This window comes from Tamandua tetradactyla, chromosome X (genome assembly GCF_023851605.1).
Source record: "Tamandua tetradactyla isolate mTamTet1 chromosome X, mTamTet1.pri, whole genome shotgun sequence".
NCBI classification, from domain to species: domain Eukaryota; kingdom Metazoa; phylum Chordata; class Mammalia; order Pilosa; family Myrmecophagidae; genus Tamandua; species Tamandua tetradactyla.
Window position 1 is genome coordinate 100,940,423 of NC_135353.1, and position 22,343 is coordinate 100,962,765.

The window sequence follows — 22,343 nt, forward strand, 5'->3', positions numbered from 1 at the left end:
TATTGATATTTCATTTTGAATTTAATTTTTGCCCTCATGTTTTCTATTGTTGAGTATTCGTGTGCTTAATTGCTATTTGTGTATCCTCTCTGGTGCAGTGCCCCTTCATTTCTTAGCCATTTGTTAATTATATTGTTTGATTTTTTTGCTGTTGAGGTCTTAGAGTTCATTATATATTCTAGGTAGGAGTTCTTGATAAAATATGTGGTTTACAAATACTTTCTCCCAGTCCATAGCTTATGTCTTCATCCTCTTAACAGGGCCTTTTGCAGACCTAAAGAAAATTTAATTTTGATGTAATCAATATTTTTATTATTTGATTTATGGTTTAGGCTTTTGGTGACATATCTAACAAATCTTAACTAAGCTCTGGTTCCTAAGGATTTTCTCCTAAAAATTTTATAATTTTTATGTTTTACATATAAATCTATGATAACAATTTAATTTTTTGTTTAAGATGTAAGGTTTAGATTGATCTTCATTTTTTGCCTATGGATATCCAGATATTTTCACACCATTTGTTGAATGGACAGTCCATTTACCACTGTTTATTTGTTTGTGTTTTAAACAACAAGAATTTATCATCTCATAACTTTGTAGGTTATAATTCCAACATCAAGGTTTTGGTACGGCCTGCTTTCTCCCAGAATCTGTAGCTTTCCCCAGAGATCCTATGTCATGGTAATCTCTCTCTTTGTGCCTGCTGCTCTGTTTTCCACTGGTTTTTTTGGCTTCTACTTCCATATCCAATGCCCTTTGCTCTTAACATTTCAGATTAAGTCCCACCTTCATTCAGCCTGGGCATAAGGAAACTAAAAATAACATCTTCAGAGGTCCTGGGTTCACATACATGAATGTGGATTACGACTTGAAAACATCTTTTTGGAGATAGAAGATTCAATCCCAATACTTAGTTTTCCACCTCCTATCCAAATCACCCTCTCTATCTCTGGCCCCAATTTAGCTCATAATTTATATGAACTATAGCATTGACTATTTCCACCAGCAAAACCAGAAAGTTTCATAATCTGTGGTACATAGGGTAGAATTCAAAGAAGTTCTTGCTTCAGTAGTGGAAATATTTAGTCCTAGAGAAAACACTGTTCTGATCTCTCCTAAAATACCTTTAAAAGCAAGATCTGAAACAATCTTTCCAAGCAACTCAGTTATGTATCAGAACAAATATGTAGATTTTTCATAAGAAGAAAATAATATATGGTGTACATAACTAGGTAGAATTTTTAATGTGAACTATCTAATGAAAAATTAAAATTTATGGAAAGAAAGAATAAAATACTAACTATAATGAATAGAAAAGTCAATTGATTGAAAATAACCTAGACCTGAAACAGATGTTAACATTTTCATAAAAAACATGTATTATAACCATATTCCATATATTCAAAAAGTTTAAGTAAAAACATAGGAGATATAAGAAGGACTCAACTCAAACTTTCAGAGATGAAAACTACAATGTTTGAGATGAGAAATACAGTGAAAGAGTTTACTTGCACTGTTCTAGTTTGCTAGCTGCTGGAATGCAGTACACCAGAAACGGAATAGCATTTCAAAGGGGGAATTTAATGAGTTGCTAAGTTACAGTTCTAAGGTCGAGAAAATGTCCCGATTAAAACAAGTCTATAGAAATATCCAATCTGAGGCATCCAGGGAAAGATACCTTGGTTCAAGAAGGCCGATGAAGTTCAGGGTTTCTCTCTCAAGTGAGAAGGCACGTGATGAACACAGTCAGGGCTTCTTTCTCAGCTGGAAGGGCACATGGTGAATACAGCGTCATCTTCTAGCTTTCTCTTCTGGCTTCCGGTTTCATGAAACTCCCCGGGAGGCATCTTCCTTCTTCATCTCCAAAGGTCGCTGGCTGGTGGACTCTCTGCTTCGTAGTGTTACTCTCTCTGAATCTCTTTCTCCAAAATGTTTCCTCTTTTATAGGACTCCAGTAAGCCAATCAAGACCCACTCATATGGGTGGAGACATGTCATCCTCTAATTCAGTTTAACAACCATTCTTGACTAAATCATATCATCCAGGGAGATGATCTCATTACAGTATCAAACATACAGTATTGAATAGAGATTATTCTACCTTTATGAAATGGGATTTATATTAAAACATGGCTTTTCTTAGGGGGCATACTTCCTTTCAAACCAGCACATGCACATTCAACATTGCAGGAGAAATGTTTAGTGACCATGCAAAGATAGCAATAGAAAACATCAAAAAAGAAGCACAGAGAAAAAGATGAAGTAGAGAAAAACTCCAGTGGACATTAAGAAAACCTCATGCTGCCTCATATAATTTGATTTCCTGAAGGAAAATGAAGAGAGTGGAGAGATGATGGAAAGTTTTGGAAGGAATAATAGCTGAAAATATTTGAAATACAATGAAAAATATAAAACCACTAATCCATGGTGTACAGTCTTAACAAGTAACATGGATTTAATTTAAAAAACAAGTATACTAAGGCACATTATCACCAATTTGCAGAAAACCAGTGATAACAAGAAAGCTGTTAAAAAATAGTACAGAATAAATGTAGGGAGAGTAGGCTTCTGGAAAGGTGGCCAAATAGACTAATTCGAGTTCAGTCCTGCTCCACATGAAAGTTAGAGAAGGGACGGGAGGGTGACTAAGATGGCAGTTCAAGAGTGCAAGTAACATGGGAGAGCCTTCTGCACCACATATTGTGGTCCTGGTTGCATGGGAGAGCCTTCTGCACCACATATTGTGGTCCTGGTTGCAGAGGCCCAGGAACTGAGAAGCAGAAAGCTGTACCCCTTGGAGGCACGGAGGCACAGAGTCCCGGGAGTGCACAGACAGGGAGCCAGGGACTAGGAAGCAAGGAAGGCCACAATCCTTGACCACACTACCCTCACCAGTGCAGCCCCATGACCCACAAGTCACCCCACACCCCACCTACCTGAACCCCGTCTTCACTCCCATTCGCTGAGCTCCAAGCACCCCCGTTCTACCAGTCTGCAGTGTGCATACCCACCCCACAACTGCACCCCAAGTGCAGCCCAACCCACCTCTTCAACACCCCTCCTGAGCACTACCTCTTCTTCCATGCTCTCTGCAGGCTGTCACCAGTACATAAAGGCTATGGGCGCCAACCTCCATACCCAAGCTATCCCCGCCTCTCACCCATAGTGTCACACAGCCTCACCCTGTCCCTACACCTCTGCACATCAATTTTTGGCACTCCTAGATGTGCGTATGCACATGGGCCTCAAATTACGTCCTTCAGCTCTGGGAACTTCAGTTTACAGCACTTCTAGACCTGCGCATGCACACAGCTCTCACTCATGCTTTCCAGCCCTGAGAAAGTGCTGACCTGTACAGCCGAGTCATATCTGCTCCCAACACATGAAGGCATGATGCTGACCTGCTACCACAGCTCTTCGCATGCGCCCAAAGGGCCCTGCACCCTAGACCAGCGCACGCCAGGGTTATGCCTCCCAGATGTTGCAGCTGCACAGCTACATCCTCCCTGACTGCTGAGCGTCCACAGGCACCAGCATATCATCTGCAATCTGCACTTACACCTGCCCTGAAGGAAATCACCGCACTGTTGTGCCCCACCCTGTTTCCTGCTACTTGTGGCACATCGATCCTGGAAACATAAGGCCTAGACTACTGAAAGAAATTGATTTCCAAAGTAAATCAATCAAGAAATTTACATGCGATGAAAACAACAGATGATCACTAAGCATATCACAACACAGACAGATATAGTGCTGCCTAATGACCAAATTAAAACACCAGAGGAGAAACAGACATTGGAACAACTAATCAAAGATGTTCATATACCTCTACTTAATAAAGTAAGTGGGATAGCACCTGACATAAAGTAGATCAAGAGGACAGTAGAAGAGCATAAAGAGGAATTTGAGAGATGGCGGCTTAGTAAGATGCACGGATCTTAGTTTCTTCTCCAGGACAGCTACTAGGGGAGTAGAAACGACACAGAACAGCTCCCAAAGCCACAACAAAGATAAAAAAGACAGTGTACCCCATCCTGGAACGGCTGGCTGGCTGAGAGAAGCTGCTCGGGTGAGATCGCCGAGGCGCGCGGGCTTCACTGGGCGGGGTGGCAAGCGGCCGGAGTCACTCCCTTCCCCCTTCCCAGGCTGGCTGGGAGAATTGGAGAGGCGGTCCCCTGAAACCGCGGCGGCTGGCGCCCACACCACACGCAGCCCCCCGGACCAACTGAGAGAATTGGATCGGAAATCCCCAGGCCGCGGAGAACAGTGATGGCTGGGGGAGGCCCCTCCCAAACCCGTGACTCCCCGGGAACGTGCACTCTCCGGGGCGGGCCGCTGCCGCTGCCGCCCTCCCACCACACTTGGTGCCCCAGGCCGACAAGGAAATTCGGACGGGCGCTTTCCCGGGCTGCGGCGGCCAGCAACCCTCCCCGCGTTCGGATCCCGGGCCGGCTCAAGCCGCTTCGGCTAGCGAACCTCCCGGACGGCGAGAGTTTTCCAAAGTTAAAGGTCCCACAGCACCTTTTACTGGTGGGACCCGCAGACAAACGTGTGCCACGAGCGCCACCTACTGGGCAGGATAAGAAAAACAGAACCCAGAGATTTCACAGAAAAATCTTCCAAACTTTTGGATCCAATACCCAGGGAAATCTGTCTAAATGTGCAGATGCCAACAGAAGATAACGGATCATGCTCAAATAATTGAAAATATGGCCCAGTCAAAGGAACAAACCAATAGTTCAAATGAGATACAGGAGCTGAGACAACTAATGCTGAATATACGAACAGAAATGGAAAACCTCTTCAAAAACGAAATCGATAAATTGAGGGAGGACATGAAGAAGACATGGGCTGAACATAAAGAAGAAATAGAAAAACTGAAAAAACAAATCACAGAACTTATGGAAGTGAAGGACAAAGTAGAAAAGATAGAAAAAACAATGGATACCTACAATGATAGATTCAAAGAGACAGAAGATAGAATTAGTGATTTGGAGGATGGAACATCTGAATTCCAAAAACAAACAGAAACTATCGGGAAAAGAATGGAAAAATTTGAACAGGGTATCAGGGAACTCAAGGACAATATGAACCGCACAAATATACGTGTTGTGGGTGTCCCAGAAGGAGAAGAGAAGGGAAAAGGAGGAGAAAAACTAATGGAAGAAATTTTCACTGAAAATTTCCCAACTCTTATGAAAGACCTAAAATTACAGATCCAAGAAGTGCAGCGCACCCCAAAGAGATTAGACCCAAATAGGCGTTCTCCAAGACACTTACTAGTTAGAATGTCAGAGGTCAAAGAGAAAGAAAGGATCTTGAAAGCAGCAAGAGAAAAACAATCCATCACATACAAGGGAAACCCAATAAGACTATGTGTAGATTTCTCAGCAGAAACCATGGAGGCTAGAAGACAGTGGGATGATATATTTAAATTACTAAAAGAGAAAAACTGCCAACCAAGACTCCTATATCCAGCAAAATTGTCCTTCAAAAATGAGGGAGAAATTAAAACATTCTCAGACAAAAAGTCACTGAGAGAATTTGTGACCAAGAGACCAGCTCTGCAAGAAATACTAAAGGGAGCACTAGAGTCAGAACCGAAAAGACAGAAGAGAGAGGTATGGAGAAGAGTGTAGAAAGAAGGAAAGTCAGATATGATATATATAATACAAAAGGCAAAATGGTAGAGGAAAATATTATCGAAACAGTAATAACACTAAATGTTAATGGACTGAATTCCCCAATCAAAAGACATAGAATGGCAGAATGGATTAAAAAACAGGATCCTTCTATATGCTGTCTACAGGAAACACATCTTAGACCGAAAGATAAACATAGGTTGAAAGTGAAAGGTTGGGAAAAGATATTTCATGCAAATAACAACCATAAAATAGCAGCAGTGGCTATACTAATATCCAACAAGTTAGACTTCAAATGTAAAACAGTTAAAAGAGACAAAGAAGGACACTATATACTAATAAAAGGAACAATTAAACAAGAAGACATAACAATCATAAATATTTATGCACCGAACCAGAATGCCCCAAAATACGTGAGGAATACACTGCAAACACTGAAAAGGGAAATAGACACAAATACCATAATAGTTGGAGACTTCAATTCCCCACTCTTATCAATGGACAGAACATCTAGACAGAGGATCAATAAAGAAATAGAGAATCTGAATATTACTATAAATGAGCTAGACTTAACAGACATTTATAGGACATTAAATCCCACAACAGCAGGATACACCTTTTTCTCAAGTGCTCATGGATCATTCTCAAAGATAGACCATATGCTGGGTCACAAAGCAAGTCTCAACAAATTTAAAAAGATTGAAATCATACACAACACTTTCTCGGATCATAAAGGAATGAAGTTGGAAATCAATAATAGGTGGAATGCCAGAAAATTCACAAATACGTGGAGGCTCAACAACACACTCTTAAACAACGAGTGGGTCAAAGAAGAAATTGCAAGAGAAATTAGTAAATACCTCGAGGCAAATGAAAATGAAAACACAACATATCAAAACTTATGGGACGCAGCAAAGGCAGTGCTAAGAGGGAAATTTATTGCCCTAAATGCCTATATCAGAAAAGAAGAAAAGGCAAAAATGCAGGAATTAACTGTTCACTTGGAAGAACTGGAGAAAGAACAGCAAACTAATCCCAAAGCAAGCAAAAAGGAAGAAATAACAAAGATCAGAGCAGAAATAAATGAAATTGAAAACATGAAAACAATTGAGAAAATCAATAAGACCAGAAGTTGGTTCTATGAGAAAATCAATAAGATTGATGGGCCCTTATCAAGATTGACAAAAAGAAGAAGAGAGAGGATGCAAATAAATAAGATCAGAAATGGAAGACGAGACATAACTACTGACCTCACAGAAATAAAGGAGGTAATAACAGGATACTATGAACAACTTTACGCTAATAAGTACAACAATTTAGATGAAATGGACGGGTTCCTGGAAAGACATGAACAACCAACTTTGACTCAAGAAGACATAGATGACCTCAACAAACCAATCACAAGTAAAGAAATTGAATTAGTCATTCAAAAGCTTCCTAAAAAGAAAAGTCCAGGACCAGATGGCTTCACATGTGAATTCTACCAAAAGTTCCAGAAAGAATTAGTACCAATTCTCCTCACACTCTTCAAAAAAATCAAATTGGAGGGAAAACTACCTAATTCATTCTATGAAGCCAACATCACCCTCATACCAAAACCAGGCAAAGATATTACAAAAAAATAAAACTACAGACCAATCACTCTAATGAATATAGATGCAGAAATCCTCAATAAAATTCTAGCACATCGTATCCAACAACACATTAAAAGAATTATACATCATGACCAAGTAGGATTCATCCCAGGTATGCAAGGATGGTTCAACATAAGAAAATCAATTAATGTAATACACCATATCAACAAATCACAGCAAAAAAATCACATGATCATCTTAATTGATGCAGAGAAGGCATTTGACAAGATTCAACATCCTTTCCTGTTGAAAACACTTCAAAAGATAGGAATACAAGGGAACTTCCTTAAAATGATAGAGGGAATATATGAAAAACCCACAGCTAATATCATCCTCAATGGGGAAAAATTGAAAACTTTCCCCCTAAGATCAGGAACAAGACAAGGATGTCCACTATCACCACTATTATTCAAAATTGTGATGGAGGTTCTAGCCAGAGCAATTAGACAAGAAAAAGAAATACAAGGCATCAAAATTGGAAAGGAAGAAGTAAAACTACCACTGATTGCAGATGATATGATACTATACGTCGAAAACCCGGAAAAATCCACAACAAAACTACTAGCTAATAAATGAGTATAGCAAAGTAGCAGGTTACAAGATCAACATTCAAAAATCTGTAGCATTTCTATACACTAGTAATGAACAAGCTGAGGGTGAAATCAAGAAACGAATCCCATTTACAATTGCAACTAAAAGAATAAAATACCTAGGAATAAATTTAACTAAAGAGACAAAAAAACCTATATAAAGAAAACTACAAAAAACTGTTAAAAGAAATCACAGAAGACCTAAATAGATGGAAGGGCATACCGTGTTCATGGATTGGAAGGCTAAATATAGTTAAGATGTCAATCCTACCTAAACTGATTTACAGATTCAATGCAATACCAATCAAAATCCCAACAACTTATTTTTCAGAAATAGAAAAACCAATAAGCAAATTTATCTGGAAGGGCAGGGTGCCCCGAATTGCTAAAAACATCTTGAGGAAAAAAAACGAAGCTGGAGGTCTTGCACTGCCTGACTTTAAGGCATATTATGAAGCCACAGTGGTCAAAACAGCATGGTATTGGCATAAAGATAGATCTATCGACCAATGGAATCGAATAGAGTGCTCAGATATAGACCCTCTCATCTACGGACATTTGATCTTTGATAAGGCAGTCAAGCCAACTCACCTGGGACAGAACAGTCTCTTCAATAAATGGTGCCTAGAGAACTGGATATCCATATGCAAATGAATGAAAGAGGACCCGTATCTCACACCCTATACAAAAGTTAACTCAAAATGGATCAAAGATCTAAACATTAGGTCTAAGACCATAAAACAGTTAGAGGAAAATGTAGGGAGATATCTTATGAAACTTACAATTGGAGGCGGTTTTATGGACCTTAAACCTAAAGCAAGAGCACTGAAGAAGGAAATAAATAAATGGGAACTCCTCAAAATTAAACACTTTTGTGCATCAAAGAACTTCATCAAGAAAGTAGAAAGACAGCCTACACAATGGGAGACAATATTTGGAAACGACATATCAGATAAAGGTCTAGTATCCAGAATTTATAAAGAGATTGTTCATCTCAACAACAAAAAGACAGCCAACCCAATTACAAAATGGGAAAAAGACTTGAACAGACACCTATCAGAAGAGGAAATACAAATGGCCAAAAGGCACATGAAGAGATGCTCAATGTCCCTGGCCATTAGAGAAATGCATATCAAAACCACAATGAGATATCATCTCACACCCACCAGAATGGCCATTATCAACAAAACAGAAAATGACAAGTGCTGGAGAGGATGCGGAGAAAGAGGCACACTTATCCACTGTTGGTGGGAATGTCAAATGGTGCAACCACTGTGGAAGGCAGTTTGGCGGTTCCTCAAAAAGCTGAATATAGAATTGCCATATGACCCAGCAATACCATTGCTGGGAATCTACTCAAAGGACTTAAGGGCAAAGACACAAACGGACATTTGCACACCAATGTTTATAGCAGCGCTATTTACAATTGCAAAGAGATGGAAACAGCCGAAATCTCCATCAACAGAAGAGTGGCTAAACAAACTGTGGTATATACATACGATGGAATACTATGCAGCTTTAAGACAGGATAAACTTATGAAGCATGTAATAACGTGGATGGACCTAGAGAACATTATGCTGAGTGAGTCTAGCCAAAAACTAAAGGACAAATACTGTATGGTCCCACTGATGTAAACAGACACTCGAGAATAAATTTGGAATATGTCATTGGTAACAGAGTCCAGCAGGAGGTAGAAACAGGGTAAGGTAATGGCCAATTGGAGTTGAAGGGATACAGACGGTGTAACAGGACTAGATACAAAAACTCAAAAATGGACAGCACAATAATACCTAATTGTAAAGTAATCATGTTAAAACACTGAATGAAGCTGCATCTGAGCTATAGGTTTTTGTTTTGTTTTGTTTTGTTTTGATTTTACTATTATTACTTTTATTTTTTTCTCTATATCAACATTCTATATCTTTTTCGGTTATGTTGCTAGTTCTTCTAAACCGATGCAAATGTACTAAGAAATGATGATCATGCATCTATGTGATGCTGTTAAGAATTACTGATTGCATATGTAGAATGGTATGATTTCTAAATGTTGGGTTAATTTCTTTTTTTCCGTTAATTAAAAAAAAAAAAAAGAGAAGGGGTAATTGGAGCTGAAGGGATACAGACTGTACAACGGGACTGGATATAAAAACTCAGAAATGGACAGCACAATACTACCCAATTGTAATGCAATTATGTTAAAACACTGAATGAAGCTGCATGTGAGGTATAGGTTTTTTGTTTTTTTTTTTTCTTTCTATTATTGTTTTAATTCTTATTCTGTTGTCTTCTTATTTCTTTTTCTTAATCGATGCAAATGTACTAAGAAATGATGAATATGCAACTATGTGATATTATTAAGAATTACTGATTGTACATGTAGAATGGAATGATTTCTAATTGTTTTGTTAATTCTTTTTTTAATTAATAAAAATGAAATTAACCTGGAAAAAAAAAAGAGGAATTTGAAAGAATAAATAGAAAAATAGCAGATATCACAGAAATTAAAGACTCTTTGGTCCAAATAAAATACTAGAGGCACACAACACCAGATTTGAAGAGACATAAGAAAGAGTAAATGATATAGAGGACAGGATACCTAACTTAAAACACTCAAAACAGCAAATGGCAAAAAGATGGAAAAATATTAATTGGAGCTCAGGGAAATTATACACAAAACAAAGCACACAAATATAAGCATCATTGGTGTCCCAGAAGGAGAAGAGAGGAGATTAGGGCTAGGAAGAATAATGGAGAATATAATGGGGGAAAACTTCCTAACCTTCATTAAGAAGATAAATATATAAATCAAAGAAGCCCAAAGAACTCCAAACAGAATGACTCCAAATAGACCTTCCCCAGGAAACATACTAATCAGTCTGTCAAATGTTGAAGAGAAACAGAAAATTCTGAAAGCAGCAAGAGAAAAACAATCTACTACATACAAAGTAAACCACAGTTCAGACTACTCAACTAGCACTCTGGAAGCAAGAAGGCAGTGATATGATACATTTAAGACGATCAAAGTGAAAGACTTCCAGCAAAAATTCTGTACCCAGCCAAACTGTCCTTGAAAACTGAGAGAGAGATTAACATTTTCACAAACAAACAAGTCCTGAAAGAATTTGTCAACAAGTGACTGCCCTAAAAGAAATACCAAAGGGAGTTCTGCCAGTTGAAAAAAAAAAGACAGGAGAAGGGAAGTTTGGAGGAGGGCATAGAATTGAACAGTACCACTAAGGCTAACTAAAAGGTTGAAAATAGAAAGAGGGAAAAGAATATATAGATCTGACTAATAAAATAACAAGATGGTGGATTCAATAAACACTTTTTCTGTAATAACTTTGAATGTTAACAGACTAAACTTACCAATTAAAAGATACAAATTGGCAGTATGGATTAAGACATATAATCTAGCCATATGCTGCTCACAGGAGACTCATCTTACACGCAGGGTAGAAATAGATTGAAAGTGAAAGGATGGAAAAAGATTTTCATGCAAGTTTTAACAAAAGAAAGCAGAAGTAGCTATACTAATATCAGACAAAATAGACTTTAAATGTAAAGACATCATAAGAGACAAAGAAGGACACTATATACTAATTAAAGGGTCAATTCACCAAGAAGATATAACAATCATAAATGTTTATGCTCCCAATCAGGTAGCTCCAAACTACATGAGACAGTCATTGGCAAAACTGAAGGGTGCAGTAGACGTTTCAACAATATTAGTAGGAGAGTTCAATACACCACTTTCCTGTATTGCTAGAACACTCAGACAGAAGATCAACAAGGAAATATAGAGATAAATAACTTCATAAATGAATTAGAACTAATAAATATGTATAGGTCTGTATTAGTTAGTGTTCTCTAGAGAAACAGAATCAACAGGAAACACTCACAAATATAAAATGTATAAAAGTGTCTCACATGACCACGGGAATGCAGATCCAAAATCCACAGGGCAGGCTATGAAGCCGATGACTCCAGTGGAGGGTCTGGATGAACTCCACAGGAGAGGCTCACAAGTCGAAGCAGGAATAGGACCTGTCTCTTCTGAATCCTCCTTAAAAGGCTTCCTGTGATTAGATTAAGCATCACTCATTGCAGAAGACACTCCCCTTTGGCTGATTACAAATGGAATCAGCTGTGGATGCAGCTGACGTGATCATGATCTAATTCTAAGAAATGTCATCATTGCAACAGACAGGCCAGCACTTGCCCAACCACACAAACAGGTAGAACAACTTGGCCAAGTTGACACATGAGCCTGACCATAACAAGGTCATTGCACCCCAAAGCACAAGGATATACATTCTTCTCTACTGCTCATGGAACGTTCTCCAAGATAGACCGAATGGTGGGGCACAAAACAGGCCTTTGCAAATTTAGTTCTTTTTTTAGGGGGTGTGGGTGAGGGTTGGGGTGCATGGTCCTGTAATCAAACCCGGGTCTTCCACATGGAAGGCAGGCATTCTAACCACTGAACTACCCATGCACCCTTTATAAATTTAAAAACATTGAAAGTATTGAAAGCACTTTCTATGATCACAATGGAATGAAGCTGTATCTCAATAACCACCAAAGAATGACAACATTTACAAATATATGTAAATTATATAGCACATTCTTAAACAGCCAGTGGATCAAAGAAGAAACTGATAAAGAAATCAGTAGCTATCTGGAGACGAATGAAAATGAGAATACAACTTATCAGAACTTATGGGATGCAGCCAAAGTTGTGCTGAGACTGAAATTTATTGCCCTAAATGCCTATATTAAAAAACAAGAAAGAGCAAAAAGCGAGGACTTAACTGCTCACCTGGAAGAATTTTTTAAAGAACAGCAAACTAACCCCAAAGCAAATAGGAGAAGAGAAATAAGACAGATCAAAGCAAAGATAAATGAATGGGAGAACAAAAAACAATAGAATCAATAAAACTGAAAGTTGGTTCTTTGAGAAAATCAATAAAATTGATGGGCCCCTAGCAAGACTGACAAAGAAAAAAAGAGACAGGATGCAAATAAGCAAAATCAGAAATTAGAAGGGGTGCATAACTAGAGACCTTGAAGAAATGAAATGAATGATAAGAGGATACTATGAACAACTATGTACCAAGAAAGTAGAAAACTTAGATGAAATGGACAAATTCCTGGAGATACACAAACTGCACTGATTCAGGGAGAAATAAAAGATCTCAACAAACCAATCTCAAGTAAAGAGATTCAGTTAGTCATCAGAAATCTTCCTACAAAGAAAAGGCCAGGGACAGATGTCTCCAAAGGGGAATTTTATCAAACATTCCAAAAAGCACTAACACCCATTCTGCTGAAACTTTTGTAAAAAATTGAGGAAAAAGGAACTCAACCTAACTCATTTTAGAAGCTAATATTTTAATACCCAAACCGGGTAAAGATGCTATAAGAAAGGAAAACTACAGGCCAACCTCCCTAATGAACATAAATGCAAAAAATCTCAACAAAATATTAGCAAATTGAGTCCAATAACACATTAAAAGAATTATACAACACGACCAAATGAGCGGGGTTTCTACTGTGAATGCAATGATGGTTCAACACAAAAAAATCAATTAATGTAATACAGCACAGGAACAAATCAAAAGGGAAAAATCACATAATCACACAACTCAACAATAAAAGTACAAACAACCCAATTATAAAATTCGTTGAAGATATGAATAGGCATTTTTATGAAGAGCAAATATAGATAGCACATTAAGAGATGCTCATTATCACTGGCTATAAGGGAAATGCAGATCAAGACTACAATGAGATACCACCTTATAAGAATGACTGCTATTAAACAAACAGGAAACTGAATGTTAGAGAGGATGGGGAGAAATTAGGACACTTATGCGCTACTGGTGGGAATGCATAATGATGCAGCTACTCTGGAAGACTGTTTGGCGGTTCCTTCGGAAACTAAATATCGAATTACCCTGTGACCCAGCAATACCACTACTTGGTATATACCCTGAAGAGGTGAAAGCAATGGCACAAACAGAGGTTTGCACACCAATGTTTATAGAAGCATTATTCACAATCGCCAAAAGATGGAAACAAACCAAATGCTCATCAACAGACAAGTGGATTAACAAAATGTGGTATATATATATATACACAATAGAATATTATGCAGCAGTAAGATGAAATGACATTCTGAAGCACATGACAAGATGGATGAGCCTTGAGGACATAATGCTGAGTGAAATATGCCAGACTGAAATGGCTATATACTGTATGACTCCATTTTTATGACCAGCATAAAGGTATAATCAGAGGCTTATAATACAGAATGTAGAGATACATAGAAGCTAGAGATGGGTGAATCGTTAGCTAGTGAGGTTGAACTCCAATGTAAGGGAATAGGTAGAAGTGATGGTGTTTTTCTAGTGGGTCTATAAGTAATATTAGCATATGAAAATGAGCAATATTGAAAGGGGTTGTATAGACCTATGTGTCCTGCTGATTAACTACAAAGATAAGATCCTGTACAAAGAGTGTTTAAGTCCAGGGTACAGGGGGATAACTGCTATTATATACTATGGGGTATGTTCAAAAGGAAACCATCAGCGCTACCGCAGCAACAGCAGAGGTAAATAATGGGGGGAGGGACATGAGTTAAGAGGAGGTTTAGATTTCCTATTTTGTGAGGGTGTGTTTATTGGTATTCTTTCTCTTGGAAACAATGAAATTATCTAAAATTGAGAGTGTTGATGGAATGTGGACTTTGGGCACTATACATTATGCCTGATGAATGCAGGTGGTGGAAGGATGCAGTGACTGAGAAGTAGATTGGCAAATGATGGTGTATACTTATGAACGAAGGTTGTGCTGCTACAAAAAGGAACAAAGTCGGGTGGCATCCAACAATGTGAATGAAGATGTGGGACATTTGGTGAGGCAAAATAAGCCAGAATTGAAAGAACAACAATGGTATGTTCTTCTTTTGAAAATGCTTATAAGAAAACAGGGGCCTAAATTATAAACTTTTAGAGCAGACACATTAAGTCTGGAGTGGTGGTTATTATTTTTGGATTTTGAGAGGTTGTTTTATATATATAACCTTATATTTAGAGATAAGAACAAAGCCAAACACATTTGGGTTAGAGTACTTCAGGACATAGGGGTAAGGAAGACATTGTCTATATTTTAGAACCACACATACTCTTTGAGACTAATGGAAAAAAGGTTTATTTGATCTGGAACTGAAACTTTCTGTAGCCCATAATCTGACTCCACCTATCTGTATAGCTCATTTGAACAATTGAAACACTGGAAGCCTATAATAAGAAAGAGGTCTTTAATCCTGTATAGATTATTGTAATGCCTAGGAACATGCTAGAGTATATTAAGCAGATAATCAAAAAGTATTGGCAAAGTCCCCTGAGGGATGGGAGAAAGAATATGGAATCCCTTGATACATAACTATGTCAAACTTTAGGGATACCCAGATCAATAGGCTATGCCCTCGATCATGAGGCTTACTCTTGTGAAGCTTATATAGGTGGCAGAGAAGCTTAGACTTCCTATATGCATGCCCAAGTGTTACTTCTGGAGGACCTCTGTTGTTGCTCAGATGTGGCCTCAGTCTCTCTACACCCAACTCTGCAAGTGAAATCATTGCACTCCCCCTATGTTGGACATGACATCCATGGGTGAAAGTCTTCCTGGCAACGTGGGAGATGACTGCCAGGGATGAACCCAGACCTGGCACTGTGGGATCAACAATTCCATCCTGAACAAAAGGGGGAAAAGAAGTGTGATTAATAGAGTATCAGTGACAGAGAGAGTTCAAATAGAGTCGAGAGGCTACTCTGGAGGTTGCTCTAATGCAAGCTTCAGGTAGACCTTGCTACCTATCAAAACCTGCCAACCCCCAACCAGGGCCATTCCAACCAATTCTAAAGAACACCTAGGGCAATATATAAGATTCCACAAGGGTTCCAGGCACTAGAGCAACTTTCCAGAAACCTACAACCTCCAGACGAGTCCCTGGTCCAGATAAGCCCTGAAAACAATCCTAGCCTTTCCAGAACATCAGATAGTTCTATCTCCCTACCCCATATTAGTGACAGACCCTTCCAATAGCAAAAATTTAGTATTTCCATAGCCCAAACAACCTCAAAGAGAGGGATGGAAAGATCAAAGGTAATGCTGGAATTATACATAGAAGATAGGACTTAACAGATGAATATGAATGCTGAATCATTAAATTGATACCTCTTTTAGTCTCCAGCGTTTTAGAGCATCTAGAAGTAAAATCCTAAGATTGTGAAATTGTAACCCATGTCAAAGTCTGAAATATGTTCTACAACTAATTGTGGTGCCATGCTTCGAAATATAAAGCTTTTTTGTATATATGTTATTGTTCACAGAAAAAGAAGGAAAAAGAGTCATTTGTGATGATAAAAAAGTATTTAAGCCCTCTAGCCTCCTATATTCTGGAGCAGCTAGAAGGAAAAATATGAGAGGATCATGTGGTAGCCCATGACAAACTCTGGGATCTGTCCTGCAACTACTTGTTGAAGAGTGCTTTGAAAACTTTTTTATTTCTTTGCTTTTTATTATGTTATACTATACAATAAAAAAATTTGAAAAAAAATAACTTAAGGTGAGGGCGGGCCTCGGTGGCTCAGCAGACTGAGTTCTCACCTGCCATGCTGGAGACCGTGGTTCATTTCCTGGTGCCTCCCCATGCAGGAAAAAAAAAATAACTAAAAAAAAGAATTCTATACCTAGCAAAAATTTCCTTCGCAAACAAGGGGGTGATTAGAATATTTTCATGCAATCACTGAGAGAATTTGTGACTAGGAGACCAGCTCTTCAGGAAATACTGAAGACAGCACTACATACTGAAGGCAGACAAGGAAAGATGAGACAAAGTCTGGAGAAGAGTCTAGAAATGAAGACTATCAGAACTGGTTAAAATAGGAAAACTTTAGATATAAGATTTTTATGAAATTAGATGTAAAATCCAAAGCACAAAATGGTAGAAGAAAGTACTTCCTTTATAGTAATAAAAATGAAATGTTAATGGATTAACTCCCCAATCAAAGACAAAGATTGGTAGAATGAATAAAAATCAGGATGCATCTATATGCTGTCTACAGAAGGCTCACTTTAGAACCAAACACAAAAATAGGTGGAAAATAAAAGGTTAGAAAGAGATATTTCACATAAACAGCAACCAGAGAAGACCACGGGTACTATACTATATCCAACAAACTAGATTTCAAAAGTAAAACAATTAAAAGAAACAAAGATGAACTCTATATATAAATAGAAGGAACAACTTAACAAGAAGGCATAACAATTATAAACCTTTATGTACCGAGCCAGAGTGTTCCACCGTATGTGATAAAACACTGACAACACTGAAGGGAAAAGTAGATACCTCTAGCGTGATAGTTGGAGACTTCAATATACTCCTCTCTTCAAAGGATAGAACATATAGACAGAGGATCAGTAAGAAAATAGAGATTTTGAATAATACAACAAATGATCTAGACTTAACAGACATTTACAGAACATTACATCCCACAACAGCAGAATATCCATTTTTCTCAAGTGCTCATGAGTCATTCTCCATGATAGACCACATACGCTTCATGTTGTCATTCAATTCCCTGAGACGTTCCTCATATTTTTCCATTCTTTTCCCTATATTTTCTTTTGCGTGTTGGATTTCAGATGTTCTGTCCTCTAGTTAACTAATTCATTCTTCTGTCCCTTGAAATCTGTTTTTGTAGGTTTCCATTACAGTTTTTATCTCTTCTATTGTACCTTTAAATTCTGAAATTTATTTTTTTCAAACATTCGAGTTCTTACTATTCGCCCAATGTCTTTTTGTATCTTCCCTCAACTCGTTGATTTGATTTTTGATGCAATTTTGCATGTCTGTTTAAACATCCTGAGTTTGCTCTTTCAACTCTTATACCTCATTTGAAGTGTTGGTTTGTTCCTTTGACTGGGCCATATCTTCAATTTTCCTAGTATGACTTGTTGTTTTTTGCTGGTTTCTGGGCATTTGATTTCCTTATTAATTTAGTCTTGAGGTTGTTTTCAGTCTTTTAGCTAGGGTTTTCTTGCTATGTGGCTTTCTTCTGTATATGTACTTTGACATTCTGTTCAACTTATTCTAGACCTCCAGCATATGTTTGGTTTAAGTGATCCATTTTTTTTTTATTTCTCTTTTTTCTGTTTCGTGCCCTGCCTATATGGAGAGTTTTTTTTTTTTTTTTTTTTTCTGGAGGGTCTTCTCAGATATTGTCGACCCTAGTCAGATTTTCCAAGATCAGACAGGCCCACAGTTCAGGAAGAGAATAGCCAGTGTCAGTTTTCCCTGAGGATGAGACCCAGCGACGTTCAGACTTTCTTATGAAGCCTCTAGACTCTGTGCTTTGCCTGTCCTGCCCAGCATGTGGCACTTGTCAGCCTACAGCTCCCCACTGGTGTAAAGTGATGAGTGAGTTTAATTCCAGTAGTCTCTCCCTGCTACTAGTATGGTTGAGAGAGAGTCTGAGGTAGTAGTTTGGCTTTGATTGCTTCCGTTTACCAGCCTCTGTGGCCTGAATTCTCTGAAGGAAGGCCTCCACTTTAGCTGAGCCATGCCCCCCTTTTCTTGGGGGAAGTTATACCTTTTAGGAAATTAACCCCTTTCACCTGAGTAGTTAGTTTGTATCAGATATGCCTTAATTCTGCTGTTGCCTGGTGCAGTGCTACAGACTGAGAGTGCTTGCAGTTCTATCTAGTGAGCTGTTATGAAGTAAAAAAAAACACAACAAGTAAATACCTTTTCAGAGCCAGGCCCCACCCCTCCCCCAGCTTTGTCAATCAAGAGACGGAGTTGGTATGTTGCTCAATGTGTCCCAAGGCTCTATGTGACCCCTTTTCTTGGGATCTACCCCTTCTCCAGTATGTTGTGCTTTACTACTCAAAAAGCCTCTGGTTTTGTTTTTTTTTTCCGTCAGGTCCTTCCCTTCTTTGTTGGGGTAAAACTCCTAGTGCCTTTAGTGCTTATTCCAGGTTTGTCTGTGCTTCGGGCCTGTTTTCCGTAGTCAGAATGTGTTGGCTGATTCAGCAATTGGAGCTTGATTGAGCTAAGCCCTTGCTACCATAAAGTCTGTTTCCTTTCCCCTTGGGGAACCAGCCTGCTATGCCCATGGGCAGGGTTGCTGGCCTCTGCAGCTTTGGAGACTTACAATTCTGAGTGGGATCTCAGCCATTCCACCTGTTCCAGATTGATGTACTCTCTGTGTCCAGTCACTGCTGTCCCCTCAGTAGTTGTTCATTACAGTTGCTGGCTATTTGCTAACTGGTTTGGAGGAGCACCTCTTTATGCCACCATCTTTCCCTGCCTTCTTCATTACCATTGATTGCTTCTGTATCTTTGTCAGAGACCAGTTGGTCAAACTTGTGAGTGAACATATTACTGGTGCCCCTGACACCAGGGATCACAGGAATGCTACAGCTTCCCTATGGACCTTTGTTGACCATGCTGTCCCAGTTGGTACTTTCTGCTGTCACCATAACAGCCCCTCTTTGAAGAACACAGATATATTAGTTTCTGGGCTTTTTCAAGCCACAGGGATCTTTCACATGGGCTGCCAAGTCTTGCCCCACTACCACGTATTCCTGATGGTGGAGGTAATGTTCACCTTAGTCTGATTCTTGATGAATTCTTCCAATTCCTTAATTCTAAAACTAGTGTTTCAGAATCCTACATGCTCAGAACTGTGATTATCATGTGTTCTAGTTTGCTAGCTGCCGGAATGCAACACACCAGAGACAAATTGGCTTTTAATAAAAGGGGATTTATTTTGTTGGTTCTTCAGAGGAAAGGCAGCTAACTTTCCACTGAGGTTCTTTCTTACGTGGAAGGCACAGGATGGTCTCTGCTGGTCTTCTCTCCAGGCCCCTGGGTTCCAACAACTTTCCCCGGGGTGACTTCTTTCTGCATCTCCAAAGGCCTGGGCTGAGCTGCGAGTGCTGAGATGAGGTATGCTGAGCTGCTTGGGCTGTGCTATATTGTGCTCTCTCATTTAAGCACCAGCCAATTAAGTCAAACGTCACTCATTGCAGCAGACACACCTCCTAGCCGACTGCAGATGTAATTAGCAACAGATGAGGTTCACCTACCATTGGCTTGTGTCCACAGCAACAGAACTAGGTATGGTCACCTGGCCAAGTTGACAGCTGAATCTAACTAACACATCATGTATTTTCTATACAGAGAAATATATGTGTTTATCCAAAAGGCGCTTCTCTACCTTATCAACAGCAGGGTTACTTATCTTTGTAATTAAAAAATATGGTGCCTTTATTGGACAATTTGCTGATAAACTCAAAGAGCAAAAAATTGCCCAACTAGAAGAGGTGAAGCAGACTTAAATCAAGCACATGCAGGATGCTGTTGAATTAGAGAAGTCATAACTGGTACTGTTTGTGAAGCACCATTATCTTTTTGATGTTCAGTGGAATAACATTAGTAGAGCCTTTCAGCTACTTACCAGAATGGCAGAATAAGGTCTACAATGAAATATAGAATCACCTGGACTATCATATGTCTGTGCAGAATATGATGCATTGAAAGGATCAAGTGTCCATATAAACTAGGTATATATATGTAAAATAGGTATATATATATGCTACTTGATTCAGAGCATCTCTAAACAGCAAGAAAAGGAGATAATTGCCAAGTGCATTGCAGATCTAAAGCTGCTTGCAAAGAAGGTTCAAGCTCAGACAGTTCTTAAATGCAGTTATCGTAGGTGTTCTTTATCAAGTTGAGTTCATTCTTTCTATTCTTAACTTCCTGAGAATTTTTTCATGAATGTGTGTTTGATTTTGTCAAATACCTTATCTGCATGAATTGATATGATCATGTGCATTTTCTTCTTTAGTCTGTTAATATAGTATGTTTTAGTTTCCTTACTGCCAATGCAAGTGTCATGCAGTGGGTTGGCTTAAGCAATGGGAATTTATTTGCCCATGAATTTGAGGTTAGGAGAAGTCCAAACTGAACATGTCATCAAGATAAGCTTTCTCCCAGCAGACTCTCATGTTCTTGGGCTGGCTGCTGGTGATCTTTGGTCCTTGGATTTTCTGTCACATAGCAGTGCTTATGAAAGCCTCTTCTGGCTTCTGAGTTCCATTAACTTCTAGCTTCTGGCTGTTCTTTGTGGCTTTTTCTCTCTCTGTGACCTTCCCTATAAGGTCTTTAGTAATTGAATTAAGATGCATCCTGATTGTTGGGCCACCACCACCCCCACCCCCAAAACTAAGGTAACTTCCTCATAAGGTCCCATTCACAGTGGGTTCACACCCTCAGGAATGGATTAAATTTAAGAACAAGTTTTTCTCTGGTTCCCAACTCCAAACCACCACAATGTTGTATGGTGATTGGTTATCAGATATTGAACTAGCTTGCATCTGTAAAGTAAATTCCACTTGATCTTGGTGTAGAATTCTTTTAAATATATTGGTAATTTCTATTTGCTAGTACGGTCTTTGCATCTGTATTCATGAGGGCTAGTAGACTAGTTTCTTTTATTGTACTATCTTTGGTTTGGTATCAGTAATTTTGTCTTCATAAAATGAATCTTGCCTCTTCTATTTTCCTAAAGATATGTAAATTGATATTAATTCTTCTTTAAAGATTTGATAGAATTCTCAGTGAAATCATCTGTGTCTGGAGCTTACCTTTCTGGGAGTTTTAAAATTACAAATTCAGGGTGGGCCACGGTGGCTCAGCAGGCAGAGTTCTTGCCTGCCATGCTGGAGACCTGGGTTCAATTCCCAGTGCCTGCCCATGCAAAAAAAAAAAAAAGATACAAATTCATATTCAAATTAGGTATTTCATATTAGATGACTTATGGTAGTTTGTGATTTTCTAGGAAATGGTCTAGTTCATCTAAGTTGTCAATTTTATGTGTGTAGAGTTGTTCTTAGTGTTTCTTTATGATCCTTTTATGCGTGTAGAGTTGTTCTTAGTGTTTCCTTATTATCCTTTTAATGTGTACCAGAAGTAATGATATACATACCCTGTTTCATTCCTGATATTGATAATTTATGTCTTCTCTCCTTTTCCACTGTTGGTCTTGGTAGAGGTTTGTCAATTTTATTGATCTTTTCAAAGAACCAGCTCATTCTTTCATTGATTTTTCTCTAGTGTTTTTATGTTTTTAGTTTTATTGATTTCTACTTTTACCTTTATTATATACTTCATTTTGTTTGCTTTGGATTTATTTTGCTTTTCTTTTTCTAGTTTTTTTGAAATGAGAGCTTAGATTATTGATTTGAGACCTGACCTATTTTTTATATAAGCATTTAGTGCTAAAAACTTGACCTCTCATCACTGCTGCAGCTTTATCCCTCTCATTTTGATAAGTTGTATTTAGTTTAATGTGTTGTTTTCATTTCTCTTGGGACTTCCTCTTTGACCCATAGATCACTTA

General features: G+C 38.5%; 1 protein-coding gene and 1 pseudogene across 3 annotated transcripts in view; both read left to right on the forward strand.

The window, feature by feature from the left end:
- TEX11 (testis expressed 11) overlaps positions 1 to 22,343 on the forward strand; it is a 483,245-nt gene that overhangs the window by 193,423 nt on the left and 267,479 nt on the right. The gene's annotated exons all lie outside the window — the stretch shown is intronic.
- Positions 19,382 to 20,676, forward strand: LOC143670978 (ATP synthase peripheral stalk subunit b, mitochondrial pseudogene; annotated as a pseudogene).